The sequence below is a fragment of the Pongo abelii genome, chromosome 12, assembly GCF_028885655.2.
Source record: "Pongo abelii isolate AG06213 chromosome 12, NHGRI_mPonAbe1-v2.0_pri, whole genome shotgun sequence".
In the NCBI taxonomy this organism is placed as follows: Eukaryota; Metazoa; Chordata; class Mammalia; order Primates; family Hominidae; genus Pongo; species Pongo abelii.
Window position 1 is genome coordinate 7,589,128 of NC_071997.2, and position 21,142 is coordinate 7,610,269.

Here is a 21,142-nt window from a genome sequence, read left to right on the forward strand (position 1 = left end):
AATGGAACGTTGAATGGAACAAAAAGGAACATTGAATGGAATAGAATGGAACGTGGAATGGAATGTGGAATGGAATAGAATGGAATTTGGAATTGAATGGAATGGAATGTGGAATAGAAAGCAATGGAACATGGAATGGGACGTGGAATGAAACATCAAATGTGACGTGGAATGGAAAGTAGAATGGAATGTGGAATGGAATGCAATGGAATGGAATGGAATGGATTGTGGAATGGAATGGAATGGAATGTGGAATGCAATGGAATGGACTGGAATGTGGAATGGAATGGAATGGAATGGAATGGAATGCGGAATGCAATGGAATGGAATATGGAATGGAATGTAATGGAATGGAGTGTGGAATCGAATGGAATGCAATGGAATGCAATGTGGATTTGAATGGAATGGAATGTGGAATGGAATGGATTGGAATGTGGAATGCAACGGAATGGAACATGGAATGGAATGTGGAATGGAATGTGGAATGGATTGTTTAATGGAATGTAATGGAAGGTGGAATGGAATGGAATGGAATGTGGAATACAAAGGAATGGACTGGAATGTGGAATGAAAAGCGATGGACTGGAAGGTGGAATGGAATGGAATGGAAAGGAATGGAATGGAATGGAATGGAATGCAGAATGCAATGGAATGGAGTGGAATGTGGAACGGAATGGAATGGAATCGAATGGAATGAAATGTGGAATGGAATGGAATGCAATGGAATGGAATGTGGATTTGAATGGAATGGAATGTGGAATGGGATGGATTGGAATTTGGAATGCAACGGAATGGAACCTGGAATGGAATGTAGAATGGAATGTGGAATGGATTGTTGAATGGAATGGAATGCAATGTGGAATAGAATGGAATGGAATGTAATATGGAATGGGATGTGAAATGCAATGGAATGGAATGTGGTATGAAATGTGAAATGCAATGGAATGGAATGTGGAATGGAATGTGGAATTTAATGCAATGGAATGAGAATGGAATATGGAATGGAAAGTAGATTATAATGTAATGGAAAGTGTAATGGAATGGATTGGAATGTGGAATGGAATGTGGAATGGAATGCGGAATGGAACGGAATGGAATGTGGAATGGAAAGTGGAACGGAATGTGGAATAAAACGTGGAATGGAATTGAACGGAACATGAAATAGAATGTGGAATGGAAAGGAAGGGAATGTGGAATGAATTGTGGAGTGTAATGGAATGGAATGTGGAACGCAATGGAATGGAATGTGGAATGGAATGTAGAATGGAACCGAATGTACTATGGAATGGACATTAATGGAATGTGGAATGGAAAGTGGAATGGAATGTGCAATGGATTGTGGAATGGCGTGTGGAATGAAATGGAGTGGAAGGTGGAATGGAATGTGGAATGGAGTGTGGAATGGAACTTGGAATGAAATGCAATGGAATGAGAATGGAATGTGGAATGTAACGTGTAATGGAATGTCAAAGGGAATGTGGAATGGAAAGTGGAATGGAATGGAATGGAATGTGAAATGGAACATGGAATGAAATCAAATAGAACGTGGAAAAGAAAGAGGAATGGAATGCGGAATGGAATGTTGAATGGAATGGAAGGTAATGTGGAACGGAATGGAATGGAATGTGTAATGGGATGTGGAATGCAATAGGATGGAATGTGGAAAGGAATGTGGAATGGAATGGAATGTGGAATGGAATGTGGAATTCAATGTGGAATGGAACGTGGAAAGGAATGTGGAATGGAAAGTGGAATGCAATGTGGAATTGAATGAAATGAAATGTGGAACGAAACGTGGATTGGAATGGAATGCGGAATGGAATGGAATGGTACGGAAGGTGGAATGCAATGGAATGGAATGGAATGTGGAATGGAATGGAATGGAATGTGGAAAGGAATGGTGTGGAATGGAATGGAATGTGAAACGGAAGGGGGAAAGGAATGTGAAATGCAATGTGGAAACGAATTTGAAACGTAACGAAAATGAACGTGGAATGTAATGGAACAGAACATGAAATGCAATGGAATCGAACGTGGAATGGAAAGTGTAATAGAACTTGGAATGGAACGTGGAATGTAAAGTGGACTGGAATCTAATTGAACGTGGAAGGTAATACGAAATGGAACGGAGTGGATTGTGGAATGGAATTTGGAATGGAATGTGGAATGGAATGGAAAGGAATGTGGAATGGAATGTGGAGTGAAATGGAATGGAATGTGGAATGCAATGAAATGGAATGAGGAATGGAATGTGGAACAGAATGGAATAGACTGTGCAATGGAAAGTTGAATGGAAAGTGGAATGCAATGTGTACAGGAATGTGAAATGGAACGTGGAATGGAATGTGGAATGGAATGGCATCGAATGTGGAATGGAATGGAATGGAATGGAATTGAAAGTGAAATGGAATGTGGAATGGAACGTGAAAAGGAATGTGGAATGAACTGCGAATCGGAATGAAAAGAAAGGTGGAATGTAATGGAATGGAACACGGAATGCAGTGGAATGTGAAGTGGAATGGAATGTGGAATGGAATATGGAATGTAACATGGAATGAAAAGTGGAATGGAATATGGGGGGAATGTGGAATGGAACGGAATTGAATGTGGAATGGAATGTGGAATGGAATGGAATGGACTGTGGAATGGAATGTGGAATAGAACGGAATGGAATGTGGAATTGAAAGTGGAGTGTAATGGACTGGAAAGTGGAAGGGAATAGGGAATGGAATGGAATGGAATGTGGAATGGAATTTGGAATGTAAAGTGGAGTGGAATGGAATGGAATGTGGCATGGAATGTGGAGTGGAAAGGAATGGAATGTGGAATCTAATGAAATGGAATGAGGAATTGAATGTGGAACGGAATGGAATGGAATATGGAATGGAATGTAGAATGGAATGTGGAACGGAATGTCGAATGGAATGGAATAGAAAGTGAAATGGAATGTTGAATGGAAAGTGGAATGGAATGGAATGGAACGTGCAATTAATAGTGGAATGGAAAGCAGAATGGAACATGGAATGGAATATGGAATTGAATGTGGAATGGAATGGAATGGAATGTCGAATGGAATGGAATGGAATGCGGAATGAAATGTGGAATGCAACGTGGAATGGAATGGAATGTACTGTAGAATGGAATGTGGAATAGAAAGTGGAACGGAATGTGGAACGGAAAGGAATGAAATGGAATGGAATGTACAATGGAAGGGAATGGAACGTGGAATGGAATGTGGAAATGAATTGAATGCAATGGAATGTGGAATGGAATGGAAAGGAATGTGGAATGGAAAGAATGGAATGCGGAATGGAATGGAATGGGACGGAAAGTGGAATGGAATGGAATGAAATGGAATGTGGAATGGAATGGAATGGAATGGAATGGAAAGGAATGGAATGTGAAAAGGAATGTGGAATGGAATATGAAATTCAATGTGGAATGGAATTTAAAACGGAATGAAAAGGAACGTGGAATGTAATGTAATGGAACATGGAATGCAATGGCATGGAACGTCGAATGGAAAGTGGAATAGAACTTGGAAAGGAATGTGCAATGGAATGTGCAATGGAACGTGGACTGGAATGTAATTCAACGTGGAATGGAATGTGGAATGGAACGGAGTGGACTGTGGAATAGAATTTGGAATGGAATGTGGAATGGAATGGAAAGGAATGTGGATTGGAACGTGGAGTGGAATGGAATGGAATGTGAAAGGAAATTTAATGGAAAGAGGAATAGAATGTGGAACAGAATGAAATAGAAATTGCAATGGAAAGTTGAATGGAATGTGGACTGGAATGTAGACTGGAATGTGAAATGGAACGTGGAATGGAATGTGGAAAGGAATGGCATCGAATGTGGAATGGAATGGAATGAAATGAAATGGTAAGTGAAAGGGAACGTGGAATGGAACTTGAAATGGAATGTGGAATGAAAAGCGAATCAGAATGAAAAGGAACGTGGAATAGAATGGAATGGAACACGGAATGCAATGGAATGGGAAGAGGAATGGAACTTGGAATGGAACATGGAATGGAACATGGAATGGAACATGGAATGGAACGTGGAATGGAATATGGAGGGAATGTGGAATGTAATGGAAAGGAATGGAATGTGGAATGGAATGGAATGGAATGGAATGGAATGGAATGGAATGGAATTTGGAATGGAATGGAATGGACTGTGGAATGGAATGAGGAATGGAATGGAATGGAACGTGGAAAGGCACGTGGAATGGAAAGGGTAATGGAATGTGGACTAGAACAGAATGGAATGTGGAATGGAATGTGGAGTGTAATGGAATGGAAAGTGGAAGGGAATAGGGAATGGAATGGAATGGAATGTGGAATGGAATTTGGAATGGAAAGTGGAATGGAATGGAATGGAATGTGGAGCGGAATGGAATGGAATGAGGAATGGAATGTGGAATGGAATGGAATGGAATATGGAATGGAATGTCGAATAGAATATGGAATGGAATGTCGAATGGAATGGAATGGAATGTGAAGTGGAATGTTGAATGGAAAGTGGAATGGAATGGACTGGAACGTGAAATGAATAGTGAAATGGAACGCAGAATAGAACATGCAAAGGAATATGGAATGGAATGTGGAATGGAATGGAATGGAATGTGGAATGAAATGTGGAATGCAATGTGGAATGTAACGGAATGTACTGTAGAATGGAATATGGAAAGGAAAGTGGAACGGAACGTGGAACTGAAAGGAACGGAATGGAAAGGAATGTACAATGGAATGTAATGGAATGTGGAAGGGAATGTGGAATGGAATGGAATGCAATGGAATGTGGAATGGAATGGAATGGAATGTAGAATGGAAACAATGGAATGCGGAATGGAAAGGAATGGTATGGAAAGTAGAATGGACTTGAATGGAATGTGGAATGGAATGGAATGGAATGGAATGGAATGTGAAATGGAATGTGGAATGGAATGTGAAATGCAATGTGGAATGGAATTTGAAACGAAAAGAAAAGGAACGTGGAATGCAATGGAATGGAAAATGGAATTCAATGAAATGGAACGTGGAAAGGAAAGCGGAATAGAACTTGGAATGGAATGTGGAAAGGAACGTGGAATGGAACGTGGACTGGAATGTAATTGAACGTGGAATGGAATGCGGAATGGAAGGGACTGGATTGTGGAATGGAATTTGGAATGGAATGTGGAATGGAATGGAAAGGAATCTGGAATGGGATGTGGAGTGGAATGGAATGGAATGTGAAATGGAAGGAAATGGAATGAGGAATAGAATGTGGAACAGTATGGATTAGAATGCGCAATGGACAGTTGAATGGAATGTGGAATGGAATGTGGACTGGAATGTGAAATGGAACGTGGAATGGAATGTGGAATGGAATGGCATCGAATGTGGAATGGAATGGAATGCAATGGAATGGAAAGTGAAATGGAATGTGGAATGGAACGTGAAATGGAATGTGGAAAGAATTGCGAATCAGAATGAAAAGGAACGTGGAATGGAATGGAATGGAACACGGAATGCAATGGAATGGGAAGTGGAATGGAACGTGGAATGGAACATGGAATGGAAAATGCAATGGAACGTCGAATGCAATTTGCAGTGGAATGGAATGTAATGTGGAATGGAATGGAATGGAATGTGGAATGGAATGTGGAATGGAATGCAATGGACTGTGGAACGGAATGATGAATGGAATGGAATGGAATGTGGAAAGGCATGTGGAAAGGACAGTGGAATGGAATGTGGAATAGAATGTAATGTAATGTGGAATAAAAGGTGGAGTGTAATGGAATGGAAAGTGGAAGGGAATAGGGAATGGAATGGAATGGAATGTGGAATGGAATTTGGAATGGAAAGTGGAGTGGAATGGAATGTGGAATGGATTGTGGAGTGGAATGCAATGGGATCTGGAATGGAATGAAATGGAATGAGGAATGGAATGTGGAACAGAATGGAATGGAATATGGAATGAAATGTCGAATGGAATGTGGAATGGAATGTCGAATGGAATGCAGTGGAATTTAATATGGAATGGTCAATGGAAAGTGGAATGGAATGGAATGTTACGTGCAATGAATACTGGAATGGAACGCACAATGGAACATGTAATGGAATATGGAATGGGATGTGGAATGGAAAGGAATGGAATGTGTAATGGAATGGAATGGAATGTGGAATGGAATGTGGACTGGAATGGAATGCAATGTGGAATGGAATGTAGAATGGAATGTGGACTGGAATGGAATGCAATGTGGAATGGAATGTAGAATGGAATGTGGACTGGAATGGAATGCAATGTGGAATGGAATGTGGAATGGAATGTAACGGAATGTTGAATGGAATGTGGAATTGAAGGTGGAATGTAATGTGGAATGGGACGGAATGGAATGTGGAATGAAATGTTGAATGGAATGTGGAATGGAAAGTGGAATGGAATGGAATGCAATGTGGAGTGGAAAAAGCAGTGGAATGGAATGGAACGTGGAATGGAACTTGGAATAGAATGTGGAATGGAATGTGGAATGCAGCGTGGAATGGAATGTGACATGGAATGTGGAATGGAACGTGGAATGGAATGCAATGGATCGTGGAATGAAACGTGGAATGGAATGGAAGGGAACGTTGAATGGAATCTGGAAAGGAATGTGAAATGGAATGTGGAATGGAAAGTGGAATGTAATGGAATGGAACGTGGAATGGAACATGGAAGTGGATGTGGAGAGGAACCTCGAATGGAATGTGGAATGTAATGCGGAATGGACAGGAATGTAATGTGGAATGGAATGGAATGGAATGTGGAATGGAATGTGTAATGGAATGGAATGGAATGATTAATAGAATGTAGAATGGAATGCAACGGAATGTGTAATGGAATGCAATGGTATGATTAATACAATGTGGAATGGAATGGATTGGAATCCAGTATGGAATGGAATGGTATGGAATGAGGAATCGAATGGGATGGAGTTTTGAATGAAATGTGGAATGGATCATGGAATGGAACGTGTAATGGAATGTGTAATGCAATTTGGAATGGAATGGAATAGAATGTGGAATGCAATGGAATGGAATGTGCAATGCAATTTGGAATACAATGAAATGGAAGGTGGAAAGGAATGGAATGTGGAATGGAATGTGGAATGGAATGTGCAAAGGAATGGAATGTGGAATGGAATGTGGAACGGAATTGAATGCAATGTGGAGTGGAACGTGGAATGGAAGGTGAAATTAAACGTGGAATGGAATGGAATAGATCGTGGAATGGAATGTGGAATTGAATGGATTGCAACGTGGAAAAAATGTAATCAAATGTGGAATGGAATGTGGAAATGGATAGATTGCAAAGTGGACTGGAATGTGGAATGGAATGAAAGGGAATGTGGAAGGGCATGTGGAATGGAATGTGGAATATATTGTAGAATATAATGGAATGGAAAAGGGAATAAAAAGTGGAATTGAATGGAATGGAATGTGGGAGGGAATGTGGAATGGAATGTGTAATGGAGTGAGAAATGGAACGGAATGGAATGTGGAATGGAATATGGAATGAAATGTGGCACGGAATGGAAAGGAATGGAATGGAATTTGGAATGGAACATGGAATAGAATGTCGAATGGAATGGAACGGAACGTGTAATGGAATGTGAAATGAAATGGAATGGAAGGTGGAATGGAAAGTGGAATGGAATGGAATGTGGGATGACAAGAGGAATGGAATGGAAAGGAATGTGGAATGGAATGGAATGGAATGTGGAATAGAATGGAATGGAATTGAATGGAATGGGAATGGAATGGAATGGAATGTGGAATGCAACGGAATGGAAACAAATGAGGAATTTAAGGAAAGTAATATAGAATGGAATTGAATGGAACGTGGAAAAGAATATGGAATGGAATGTGGAATGGAAAGTGGAATGGAATGGAATGGAATGTGGAATGGAATGGAATGGAATGTGGAATAGAATGGAGTGTAGTGGAATGGAATGGAATGGTATGTGGAATGCAATGGAAGGGAAAAAAACGAGGAATTGAATGGAAAGGAATGTGGAATGTAATGGAACAGAACGTATAATGAAATGTCGAATGGAATGGAATAGAAAGTGGAATGAAATGGAATGGAATGCGGAAAAGAATGTGGAATGGAATGTGAAATGGAATGTGGAATGGAATGGAATGGAATGTGGAATGGAATATAATGGAATGTGGAATAGAATGGAATAGAATGGAAAGGAATGGAATGCCGAATTCAACAGAGAGGAATGTGGAATGCAATGCAATGGAATGAAATGTGGAATGGAGTGGAATGGAATGTGGATTGGAATGGACTGGAATCTGGAATGGATTGTGGAAAGGAATGTGGAATGGAATGGAATGGAATGTGTAATGGAATGGAATAGAATGTGGAATAGAAAGGAATGGAATGTGGACTGTAATATGGAATGGAATGAGGAATGGAATGGAATGGAATGCGAACTGGAATGGAATGGAATGTGGAATGGAATGAAAAGTGAAGTGGAGTGTGGACTGGAATGTGGAATGGAAAGTCATGGAATATGGAATGGAATGTTAAATGGAATGTGGAATAGAACGGAATATAATGTGGAATGGGATGTGAAATGGAACGTGGAAAGGAAAGTGAAATGGAATGGAATACAATGTGGAATGGAAAGTGGATTGGAATGTGGAATGAAATGTGAAATGGAATGGAATTGACTGTGGAAAGAAGTGTGGAATAGAATGTGGAATAGAATGTCTAAAGGAATGGAATGGAATATAGAATGGAATGGAATGGAATGTGGAATGGAATGTGGAATAGAACGTGGAAGGGAATGTGGAAATGAATGGAATGTAATATGGAATGGAAAGGAATGGAATGTGGAAAGCAATGTCAAGTGGAATGCAATGGAAGGTGGAATGGAACGGAATGGAATGTGGAATGGAATGTGGAATGGAACGGAATGGTATGTGGAATGGAAAGTACAATGGAATGTGGAACAGAATGGAATGGATTGTGAAATGGAATGAAATGGAATGGTATGGAATGTGGAATGGAGTAGAATGGAATGGAAAGTGGAGTGGAACAAGGAAGGCAAGGTGGAATGAAACGTGGAATGGAATAGAATAGAAGGTGGAATGGAATGGAATGGAATGTGGAAAGGAAAGAAATCAAATGTGGAATGAAATGTGGAATAGAATAGAATGGAATGGATTGGAATGTGGAATGGAATGAGGAAAGGAATGGAATGGAATGTGGAAGGGATTGTGGAATGGAATGTGGAGTGTAATGTATAAAGTAATGGAATGGAATGTGGAATGGGATGGGGAATGGAATGGAATGGAATGTGGAAGGGAATGTGGAATGGATTGTGGAATGGAATGTGGAGTGGAATGTGGAAAGGAATGTGGAATGCAATGAAATGGAATGTGGAATGTCATGTGGAATGGAATGTGATGGTATGTGGAATGGAATGTGGAATGGAATGTGGAATGCAGTGAAATGGAATGTGGAATGTCATGTGGATTGGAATGTGATGGAATGTGGAATGGAATGTTGAATTAAGTGGAATGGAATGTGGAATGGAATGGAATGAAATGTGGAATGCAATGTAATGGAAAGTGGTATGGAAGGGAATGGAATTAGGAATAGAATGTGGAATGCAAGGGAATGGAATGAAGAATGGAAAAAAATGGAATGGAATGTGAAAAGGAATGGAATGGAATTTGGAATTGAATCTGCAGGGGAATGGACTGGAATTTGTAATAGAATGCGGAATGCAATGGAATGGAATATGCAATGGAATGGTATGGAAATTGGAAAGGAATAGAATGCAATGGGGAATGGAATGGAATGGAACATGGAATGGAACGTGGAATTGAATGTGGAATGTAGAAATTGATATGGAATGGACAGGAATGGAATGGAATAGAATGTGGAATGGAAGGTGGAATGGAATACAATGGAATGGAATGTGGAATGTACTAGGATGGAACGGAAGGAGGAATGAAACGGAATGGAATGCGGAATGGAACATGGAATGGAAAGTGCAATGGAATTTGGAACGGAATGTGGAATGAAGTGTGGCATGGAGTGGAATGGAATGTGGAATTGAAGTTGTAAAGGAACGTGGAATGGAATGGAATGGAATGGCACATCGAAGGGAATGTGGAATGGAACGTGGAAAGAAAGGTGGAATGAAACGTGGAATGGAATGGAATAGATGGTGGAATGGAATTTGGAATGGAATGGAATGTAATGTGGAAAGGATTGTAATAGAATGTGGAAAGAATTGAGGAGTGGAATGTTGAATGGAATGTGGAATGGAATGGAATGGAATGTGGAAGGGAATGTGCAATGGAATGTGGAATGGAATTGAATGGAATGTGGAATAGAATGTGTAAAGGAATGGAATGGAATGCAATGGAATGTGGAATGGAACGTGTAGTGGAAAGGAATGGAATGTGGAATGCAATAGAATAGAATGTGGAATGGAATGGAATGGATTGTGTAATGGAATGTGGAATAGAATGTGGAATGGAATGTAATGGAATGCTGAATGGAAAGTGGAATGGAATGTAATACGGAAGGGAATGTGGAAAGGAATGTGGAATGGAACGGAATGGAATGTAATGTGTAATGGAATGCGGAATGGAAAGGAATGGAATGTGGAAAGTAATCTGGAATGGAATGAAATGGAATGTGGAATGGAATGTGGAAAAGAACGTGGAATGGAATGGAATGGGATGTGGAATGGAATGTGGAAAAGAGTGGAATGGAATGTGGCGTGGAATGTGGAATAGAATGTGGAATGGAATGTGGAATGCAATGTGGACTGGCCTATGGAATTCAACAGAATGGATCGTGGAATGCAATGTGGAATGGAATATGGAATGCAACATGTTATGTAACGGAAAGGAATGTAGAATGGAACGTGAAATGGAATGTGGAATGGAATGGAATGGAATGTGTAATGGAATGTGGAATGGAATGTGGAATGGAATGGAATGGAAAGGATTGTGAAATGGAATGTGGAAAGGAACGTGTCATGGAATGTGGAATAGAACGGAATGGAATGTCTAATGGAATGTGAAATGGAATGCGGAATGGAATGGAATGGAATATGAAATGGAGTGTGAAATGGAATGTGGAATGGAATGGAATTGAATGTGGCATGGAATGTTGAATGGAATGGAATGGAACTTGGAGTAGAACGTGGAATGGAAATGAAAGGATTGCGGAATGGAATGAATGAAATGGTAAGGAATATGGAATGAATTGGAATGGAACATGCAATGGAATGTGGAATGGAATATGGAATGGAACACGGAATATAAGATGCAATGGAATGGAATGGAAAGTGTAATGGAAAGTTAAATGGAATTTGCAAGGGAACGTGGAATGGAATATGGAATGGAATGTGGTGTGGAATGCAATTTAATCTGGAATGGAATGTGGAATGGAATGGAATGGAATGTGGAATGTAATAGAATGGAGTGTGGGATGGAAAGGAATGGAATGTGGAATGGAATGTGGAATGGAAAGGAATCTGTAAAAGAATGGAATGGAATGTGGAATGGAATGGAATGTGGAATGCGGTATGCAATGCAATGGAAAAAAAATGGAATGGAATGGAATGCAACGCAGAATGGAATAAGGAATGGAATGAGGAATACAATGTGGAATAGAATGGAATGGAACGGAATGTGGAATGGAATGGAGTGGAATGTGGAATGCAATGAAAAGGGACGTGGAATGCAATGGGATGCCGATTTCAATGGAATGTGGAATGGAATGCAACGTGGAATAGAATGGAATGGAATATAGATTGGAATGGAATGGAATGTGGAGTGGAATGGAGGGCCATGCGAAACGGAATGTTGAATGGAATGTGAAATGGAAAGTGGAATGGAATGAAATGGAATGTGTAAAGCAAAGGAGTGGAAAATGTAATGGAATGGAATGAAACGTCAAAAGGAAAGTGGAATGGAATGTGGAATGGAATGTAGAATGGAATGTGGAATAGAATGTGGAATGGAGTGGAATGGACGTGGAATGGAAAGGAAGGAAATGTGGAATGGAAGGTGGAATGGAATGGAATGGAATGTGGAATGGAAAGCAAGGGAATGAGGAATGTAAAGGAAGGATATATGGAACAGAATGCGGAATGGAATGGAATGGAACGTGGAATGGAAAAGAAGGGAATGTTGAAAGAATGCAGAATGTAATGGAATGGATTGTGGTATGGAAAGGAAAGTGGAATGGAATGGAAAAGAATGTGGAGTGGAATGGAATAGAATGTGGAATGGAATGGAATGGAATGGAATGGAATGGAATGGAATGGAATCCGAAAAAGAATGCGAAGTGGACTGCGGAATGGAATGGGGAATGGAATGTGGAATGCAATGAAATGGAATGCAATGGAATGCGAAATGGAATGCGAATTGGAAGGTGGAATGGAATGTGGAATTCAACGTGGAATAGAATGTAATGGAACATGGAAGTGAATGGAATGGAACGTAGAATCTTATGGAATTGAACGTAGAATGGAACGTGGAGTGGAACGTGGAATGGAATGTGGAAGGTAATGTGGAATGGAAGACAATGATATGTGGAAAGAAATCCGGAATGGAATGGAATGGAAACTGGAATGGAATGGGGAAAAGAATGTTGAATGGAATGTAGAATGGAATGCAGTGAAATGTGGAATGGAACGTGGAATATAATGGAATGGAATGTGGAAAGGAACGTATGATGGAAAGTGGAATGGAACGTGGAAATGAACTTGCAATGGAATGTGGAATGGAACGTGGAATGGAACGTGAATGGATAGTGGAATGGAACATGGAATGGAATGTGCAATGGAATGTGTAATGGAACGTGGAATGGAATGGAACGGAAAGTGGAATGGAACGTGGAATAGAATGTGGAATGTAATGTGGAATGGAACGCGGAATGGAATGTGCAATGGAATGTGGAGTGCAACGTAGAATGGAATGTAATGGAATGTTCAATAGAAGGTGGAGTTGCGTGGAATGGAACGTGGAATGGAACATGAAATGCAATGTCGAATGGAATGTGGAATGGAATGTTGAATACAATGGAATGGAACTTGGAATGAAAAGTGGAATGGAATGGAATGGAACGTGGTGTGGAAGGTGGAATGGAATGTGGAATGTAATGTGGAATGCAACGTGGAATGGAATAGGATGGAATGAGAAATTGAATGGAATGGAACTTGGAAGGGTATTTGGAATGGAAAGTTTAATGGAATGTGGAATCAAATGTGGAATGGAAAGGAATGTAATGCGTAACAGAATGGAATGAACGCGGAAAGGAATGTAATGGAATGTGGAATAGAATGCAATAGAATTTCGAATAGAATATGGAAAGGAATTTAATTGAATGTGGAATAGAATGTAATGTAATGGTACGGAATGTGGAAATGAATGGAATGGAATATGAAATGGAATGTGGAATGGAAGGTAGAATGGAAGGTGGAATGGAATGTGGAATGGAATGTAAAGGGATGTGGAATGCAATGTGGAATGAAATGGAAAGGAACAGGGAATGGAATGGAATGGAATGCGGAACGGAAAGTAATGAAAAGTGCAATGGAATGGAATGCTATGGAATGCGGAAAGGAATGGAATGGAATAGAATGGAATGTGGAATGGAATGGAATGGAACTTGGAATGGAATGGAATGGAATGTGGAATGTAATGTGGAATTGAATGAAATGAAATGAAACATGGAATGTAATGGAATGGAATGGAATGTGGAAATGAATGGAATGGAATGGAATATGGAATGGAATGGAATGAAATGTGGAATGCAATGGAATGGAATGGAATATGGAATGGAATTGAATGGAAAGGAATGGAATGTGGAATGGAACGTGGTATGGAATGGAAGGGAATGTGGAATTGTATGTATAATGGAATGGAATCGAATATGGAATGGAATGTGGAATGGAATGGAATGGAATGTGGAATGGAATGTTTAATGGAACGGAATGGAATTTGGAATGGATTTTGGAATGGAATGTGGAATGGAATGAAACGGAATAGGGAATGGAATGTGGAATGGAATGGGGAATTCAATGCGGAATTGAATGGAATGGAATGGGGAATGTAATGTGGAATTGAATGGAATGGAATGTGGAATGGAATGTTGAATGCAGTGTGGAATGGAATGGAATGGAATGGAATGTGCAATGCAATGTGGAAGGGAATGGAATGTTGAATGGAATGGAATGGAATGAGGAAGGGAATGTGGAATGGAAAGGAATGTGGAATGGAATTCAATGGAATGTAGAATGGAATGAAATGGAATGTGGAATAGCATGAGCAATGGAATGGAATTGGATGCAAGAAAATGAGCAATGGAATTGAACTGGAAGAAATGTGGAATGGAATGCAATGGAATGTGGAATGAAATGGAATGGAAAGTGGAATGGAACGGAAATGAATGCGAAATGGAATGGAATGGAATGGAATGTGGATGAAATGGGAAGGAATGTGGAATGGAATGGAATGGAATGGAATGTGGAAAGGAATGGAAAGGAATGTGGATGGATTGGAATGCAATGTGGAATGGAATGGAATGTGGAATGGAATGGAATGGAATGGAATGTGTGTTGATTGGAATGGAATGGAATATTTAATGGAATGGAGTTGAATGTGGAATCGGATGCAATGGAATGTGGAATGGAATGGAATGGAAAGTGGAATGGATTGTGGAACGGAATGGGATGATATGTGGAATGGAATGTGGAATGGAATGTATCATGGAATGGAATGTGGAATGGAATGGGATGGAATTTGGAATGGAATGGAATGTGGCATGGAATGTATAGGAATATACAATGGAATGTGGAATGGAATAGGATAGAATGTGGAACCGAATGTGGAATGGAAAGGAATGGAATGTGAAATGGAATGTGGAATAGAATGGAAACGTATGTGGAAGGGAATGTGGAATGGAATGGAATGGAAAGCAATGTGGAATTGAATGGAATGGAACGTGGAATGGAATGGCATGTGGAATGGACTGGAATGAAACGCAATGTGGAATGGAATGGAATGGTATGCAAAGTGGAATGGAATGGAATGGAATGTGGAATGGAATCCAATGGAATGTGGAATGGAATGGAATGTGGAATGGAATTTCGAATGGAATCGAATGGAATGGAACGGAATGTGGAATGGAATGTTATGTAACATGGAAAGGAATGCAATTGAATGGAATGGAAGGTGGAAAGGAATGGAATTGAATATGGAATGGAATGGAAATTAATGTGGAATAGAATGCAATGTAATGCAATGTGGAAAGTAATGGAAAGCAATGTGGAATGAGTGGAATGGAATTTGGAATGCAATGGAGTGGAATGGAATGTGGAAGGGAATGGAATTGATTGTGGAATGGAATGTAATGGAATATTCAATGGAATGGAATGGAATGTGCAATGGAAGTTGGATTTGAATGGAAAGGAATGGAATGGAATGTGGAATGGTATGGAATGTGGAATGGAATGGAAGGTGGAATGGAATGGAATGGAATGTGGAATGGATATGAAAGGAATGTGAAATGGAATGGAATTTAAAGTGAAATGGAATGTGGATAGGAAAGGAATGGAATGGAATGTGGAATGGAATGGAATGGAATGCGGAATGGAATGTGGAATGGAATGGAATGGAATGTTGAATGGAAGGTGAAATAGAATGGATCGTGGAACGGAATGTACAATGGAATGGAATGGAATGTCGAATGGAAAGTGGAATGCAATGGAATATATTTGGAATGGAATTAAATGGAATGTTTAAAGGGATGGAATGGAATGCAATGTGGAATTGAATGGAAATGAATGTGGAATGGAATGGAATGGAATGTGAAGTGGAATGTTGAATGGAAAGTGGAATGGAATGGACTGGAACGTGAAATGAATAGTCAAATGGAAAGCAGAATAGAACATAGAATGGAATATGGAATGGATTGTGGAATGGAATGGAATGGAATGTGGAATGAAATGTGGAATGCAATGTGGAATTGAACGGAATGTACTGTAGAATGGAATATGGAATGGAAAGTGGAATGGAACGTGGAAATGAAAGGAACGGAATGGAATGGAATGTACAATGGAATGTAATGGAATGTGGAATGGAATGTGGAATGGAATGGAATGCAATGGAATGTGGAATGGAATGGAATGGAATGAAGAATGGAAACAATGGAATGCAGAATGGAATGGAATGGCATGGAAAGTGGAATGGAATGGAATGGAATGTGGAATGGAATGGAATGCAATGGAATGGAATGGAATGTGAAATGGAATGTGGAATGTAATGTGAAATGAAATGTGGAAAGGAATTTGAAACGAAAAGAAAAGGAAAGTAGAATGTAATGGAATGGAACATGGAATGCAATGAAATGAAACGTGGAAAGGAATGCGGAATAGAACTTGGAATGGAATGTGGAATGGTACGTGGACTGGAAGGTGGACAGGAATGTAATTGAACGTGGAATGGAATGCGGAATGGAAGGGACTGGATTGTGGAATGGAATTGGGAATGGAATGTGGAATGGAATGGAAAGGAATGTGGAATGCAATGTGGAGTGGAATGGAATGGAATGTGAAATGGAATGAAATGGAATGAGGAATGGAATGTGGAACAGTTTGGATTAGAATGCGCAATCAACATTTGAATGGAATGTGGAATGGAATGTGGACTGGAATGTGAAATGAAACGTGGAATGGAATATGGAATGGAATGGCATCGAATGTGGAATGGAATGGAATGCAATGGAATGGAAAGTGAAATGGAATGTGGAATGGAACGTGAAATGGAATGTGGAAAGAAATGCGAAATCAGAATGAAAAGGAACGTGGAATGGAATGGAATGGAACACGGAATGCAATGGAATGGGAAGTGGAATGGAACGTGGAATGGAACATGGAATGGAACGTGGAATGCAATGTGCAGTTGAATGGAATGGAATGTGGAATGGAATGCAATGGAATGTGGAATCGAATGTGGAAAGGAATGCAATGGACTGTGGAACGGAATGATGAATGGAATGGAATGGAATGTGGAAAGGCATGTTGGAAGGAAAGTGGAACGGAATGTAGAATAGAACGGAATGGAATTTGGAATAAAAGGTGGAGTGTAATCGAATGGAAAGTGGAAGGGAATAGACAATGGAATGGAATGGAATGTGGAATGGATTGTGGAGTGGAAAGGAATGGAATCTGGAATGGAATGTAATGGAATGAGGAATGGAATGTGGAACGGAATGGAATGGAATATGGAATGGAATGTCGAATGGAATGTGGAATGGAATGTCGAATACAATGCAGTGGAATATAAAATGGAATGGTGAATGGAAAGTGGAATGGAATGGAATGTTACATGCAATGAATAGTGGAATGGAACGCACAATGGAACATGGAATGGAATATGGAATGGAATGTGGAATGGAAAGTAATGGAATATGTAATGGAATGGAATGGAATGTGGAATGGAATGTAAAGGGATGTGGAATGGAATGTGGAATGCAATGGAAAGGAACAGGGAATGGAATGGAATGGATTGCGGAACGGAAAGTAATGAAAAGTGGAATGGAATGGAATGCTATCTAATGTGGAAAGGAATAGAATGGAATGGAATGGAATTTGGAATGGAATGGAATGGAACTTGGAATGGAATGCAATGGAATGTGGAAAGTAATGTGGAATTGAATGAGATAAAATTAAATGTGGAATGTAAAAGAATGAAATGGCATGTGGAAAGGAATGGAATGGAATGGAATTCTAATGGAATGGAATGAAATGTGGAATGCAATGGAATGGAATGGAATGGAATATGGAATGGAATTGAATGGAAAGGAATGGAATGTGGAAAGGAATGTGGTATGGAATGGAATGGTATGTGGAATTGTCTGTATAATGGAATGGAATCGAATATGCAATGGAATGTGTAATGGAATGGAATGGAATGTGGAATGGAATGTTGAATTAAACGGAATGGAATTTGGAATGGATTTTATAATGGAATGTGGAATGGAATGGAACGGAATAGGGAATGGAATGTGGAATGGAAAGGGGAATTCAATGTGGAATTGAATGGAATGGAATGGGGAATGTAATGTGGAATTAAATGGAATGGAATAAGGAAAGGAATGTTGAATGCAGTGTGGAATGGAATGGAATGGAATGTGGAATGCAATGTGGAATGGAATGGAATGTTGAATGGAATGGAATGGAATGAGGAAGGGAATGTGGAATGGAAAGGAATGTGGTATGGAATTGAATGGAATGTAGAATGGAATGGAATGGAATGTGGAATACAATGTGCAAAGGAATGGAATTGGATGCAAGAAAATGAGGAATGGAATTGAACTGGAAGAAATGTGGAATGGAATGTAATGGAATGTGGAATGAAATGGAATGGAAAGTGGAATGGAATGGAAATGAATGCGAAATGGAATGGAAAGGAATTTGGATGAAATGGAATGGAATGTTTGTTGAATGGAATGGAATGGAATACTTAATGGAATGGAGTTGAATGTAGAATCGAAAGGAATGGAAAGTGGAATGGAAGGGAATAGAAAGAAAGTGGAATGGAATGGAATGGAATGTGGAATGGATTGTGGAATGGAATGGAATGGTAAGAGGAATGGAATGTGGAATGGAATGGATCATGGAATGGAATGTGAAATGGAATGGGATGGAATTTGGAATGGAATGTGGCATGGAATGAAATGGAATGTACAATGGAATGTGGAATGGAATGGAATGGAATGTGGAACCGAAAGTGGAATGGAAAGGAATTGAATGGAATGGAATGTGAAATGGAATGTGGAATAGAATGGAAACGAATATGGAAGGGAATGTGGAATGGAATGGAATGGAAAGCAATGTGGAATTGAATGGAATGGAATGTGGAATGGAATGGAATGGAATGTGGAATGGACTGGAATGAAATGCAATGTGGAATGGAATGGAATGGTATGCAAAGTGGAATGCAATGGAATGGAATGTGGATTGGAATCCAATGGATTGTGGAATGGAATGGAATGGAATGTGGAATGGAACGTGGAATAGAATGTGGAATGGAATGTGGAATGGAACGCGGAATGGAATGTGCAATGGAATGTGGAGTGGAACGTAGAATGGAATGTAATGGAATGTTGAATGGAAGGTGGAGTTGAGTGGAATGGAACGTGGTATGGAACATGAAATGGAATGTCGAATGGAATGTGGAATGGAATGTGAAATACAATGGAACGGAACATGGAATGAAACGTGTAATGGAATGGAATGGAACGTGGTATGGAAGGTGGAATGGAATGCAGAATGTAATGTGGAATGCAATGTGGAATGGAAAAGAATGGAATGTTAAATGGAATGGAATGGAACTTGGAAGGGTATTTGGAATGGAAAGTTTAATGGAATGCGGAATCAAATGTGGAATGGAAAGGAATGTAATGTGTAATAGAATGGAATGAACGTGGAAAGCAACGTAATGGAATGTGGAATAGAATGCAATAGAATTTCGAATGGAATATGGAAAGGAATTTAATTGAATGTGGAATAGAATGTAATGTAATGGTATGGAATGTGGAAATGAGTGGAAAGGAATATGAAATGGAATGTGGAATGGAAGGTAGAAGGGAAGGTGGAATGGAATGTGGAATGGAATGTAAAGGGATGTGGAATGGAATGTGGAATGCAATGGAAAGGAACAGGGAATGGAATGGAATGGAATGAGGAAAGGAAAGTAATGAAAAGTGGAATGGAATGGAATGCTATGGAATGTGGAATGCAATGGAATGGAATGTGGAATGGAATGGAATGGAACTTGGAATGGAATGGAATGGAATGTGGAATGTAATGTGGAATTGAATGAAATGAAATGAAATGTGGAATGTAATGTAATGGAATGGAATGGAATGTGGAAAGGAATGGAATGGAATGCAATTCGGAATGGAATGGAATGAAATGAGGAATGCAATGGAATGGAATGGAACATGGAATGGAATTGAATGGAAAGGAATGGAATGTGGAATGGAATGTGGTATGGAATGGAAGGGAATGTGGAATTTTATGTATAATGGAATGGAATCGAATATGGAATGGAATGTGGAATGGAATGGAACGGAATGTGGAAGGGAATGTTGAATGGAACGGAATGGAATATGGAATGGATTTTGGAATGAAATGTGGAATGGAATGGAAGGGAATAGGGAATGGAATGTGGAATGGAATGGGGAATTCTACGTGGAATTGAATGGAATGAAATGGGGAATGTAATGTGGAATTGAATGGAATGGAATGTGGAATGAAATGTTGAATGCAGTGTCGAATGCAATGGAATGGAATGGAATGTGAAATGCAATGTGGAATGGAATGGAACGTTGAATGGAATGGAATGGAATGAGGAAGGGAATGTGGAATGGAATGGAATGTGGAATGGAATTGAATGGAATGTAGAATGGAATGGAATGGAATGTGGAATAGAATGTGCAATGGAATGGAATTGGAGGCAAGAAAATGAGGAATGGAATTGAACTGGAAGAAATGTGGAATGGAATGCAATGGAATGTGGAATGAAATGGAATGGAAAGTGGAATGGAATGGAAATGAATGCGAAATGGAATGGAATGGAATATGGATGAAATGGCAAGGAATGTGGAGTGGAATGGAATGGAAAGGCATGTGGAATGTAATGGAAAGGAATGTGGATGGATTGGAATGCAATGTGGAATGGAATGGAATGGAACGTTTGTTGAATGGAATGGAATGGAATATTTAATGGAATGGAGTTGAATGTGGAATCGGATGTAATGGAATGTGGAATGGAATGGAATAGAAAGAAAGTGGAATGGAATGGAATGGAATGTGGAATGGATTGTGGAATGGAATGGAATGGTATGTGGAATGGAATGTGGAATGGAATGGATCATGGAATGGATTGTGGAATGGAATGGAATGGAATTTGGAATGGAATGGAATGTGGCATGGAATGAATTTTAATGTACAATGGAATGTGGAATGGAATGGAATAGAATGTGGAACGGAATGTGGAATGGAATGGAATGGAATGGGAAATGGAATGTGGAATAGAATGGAAACGAATATGGA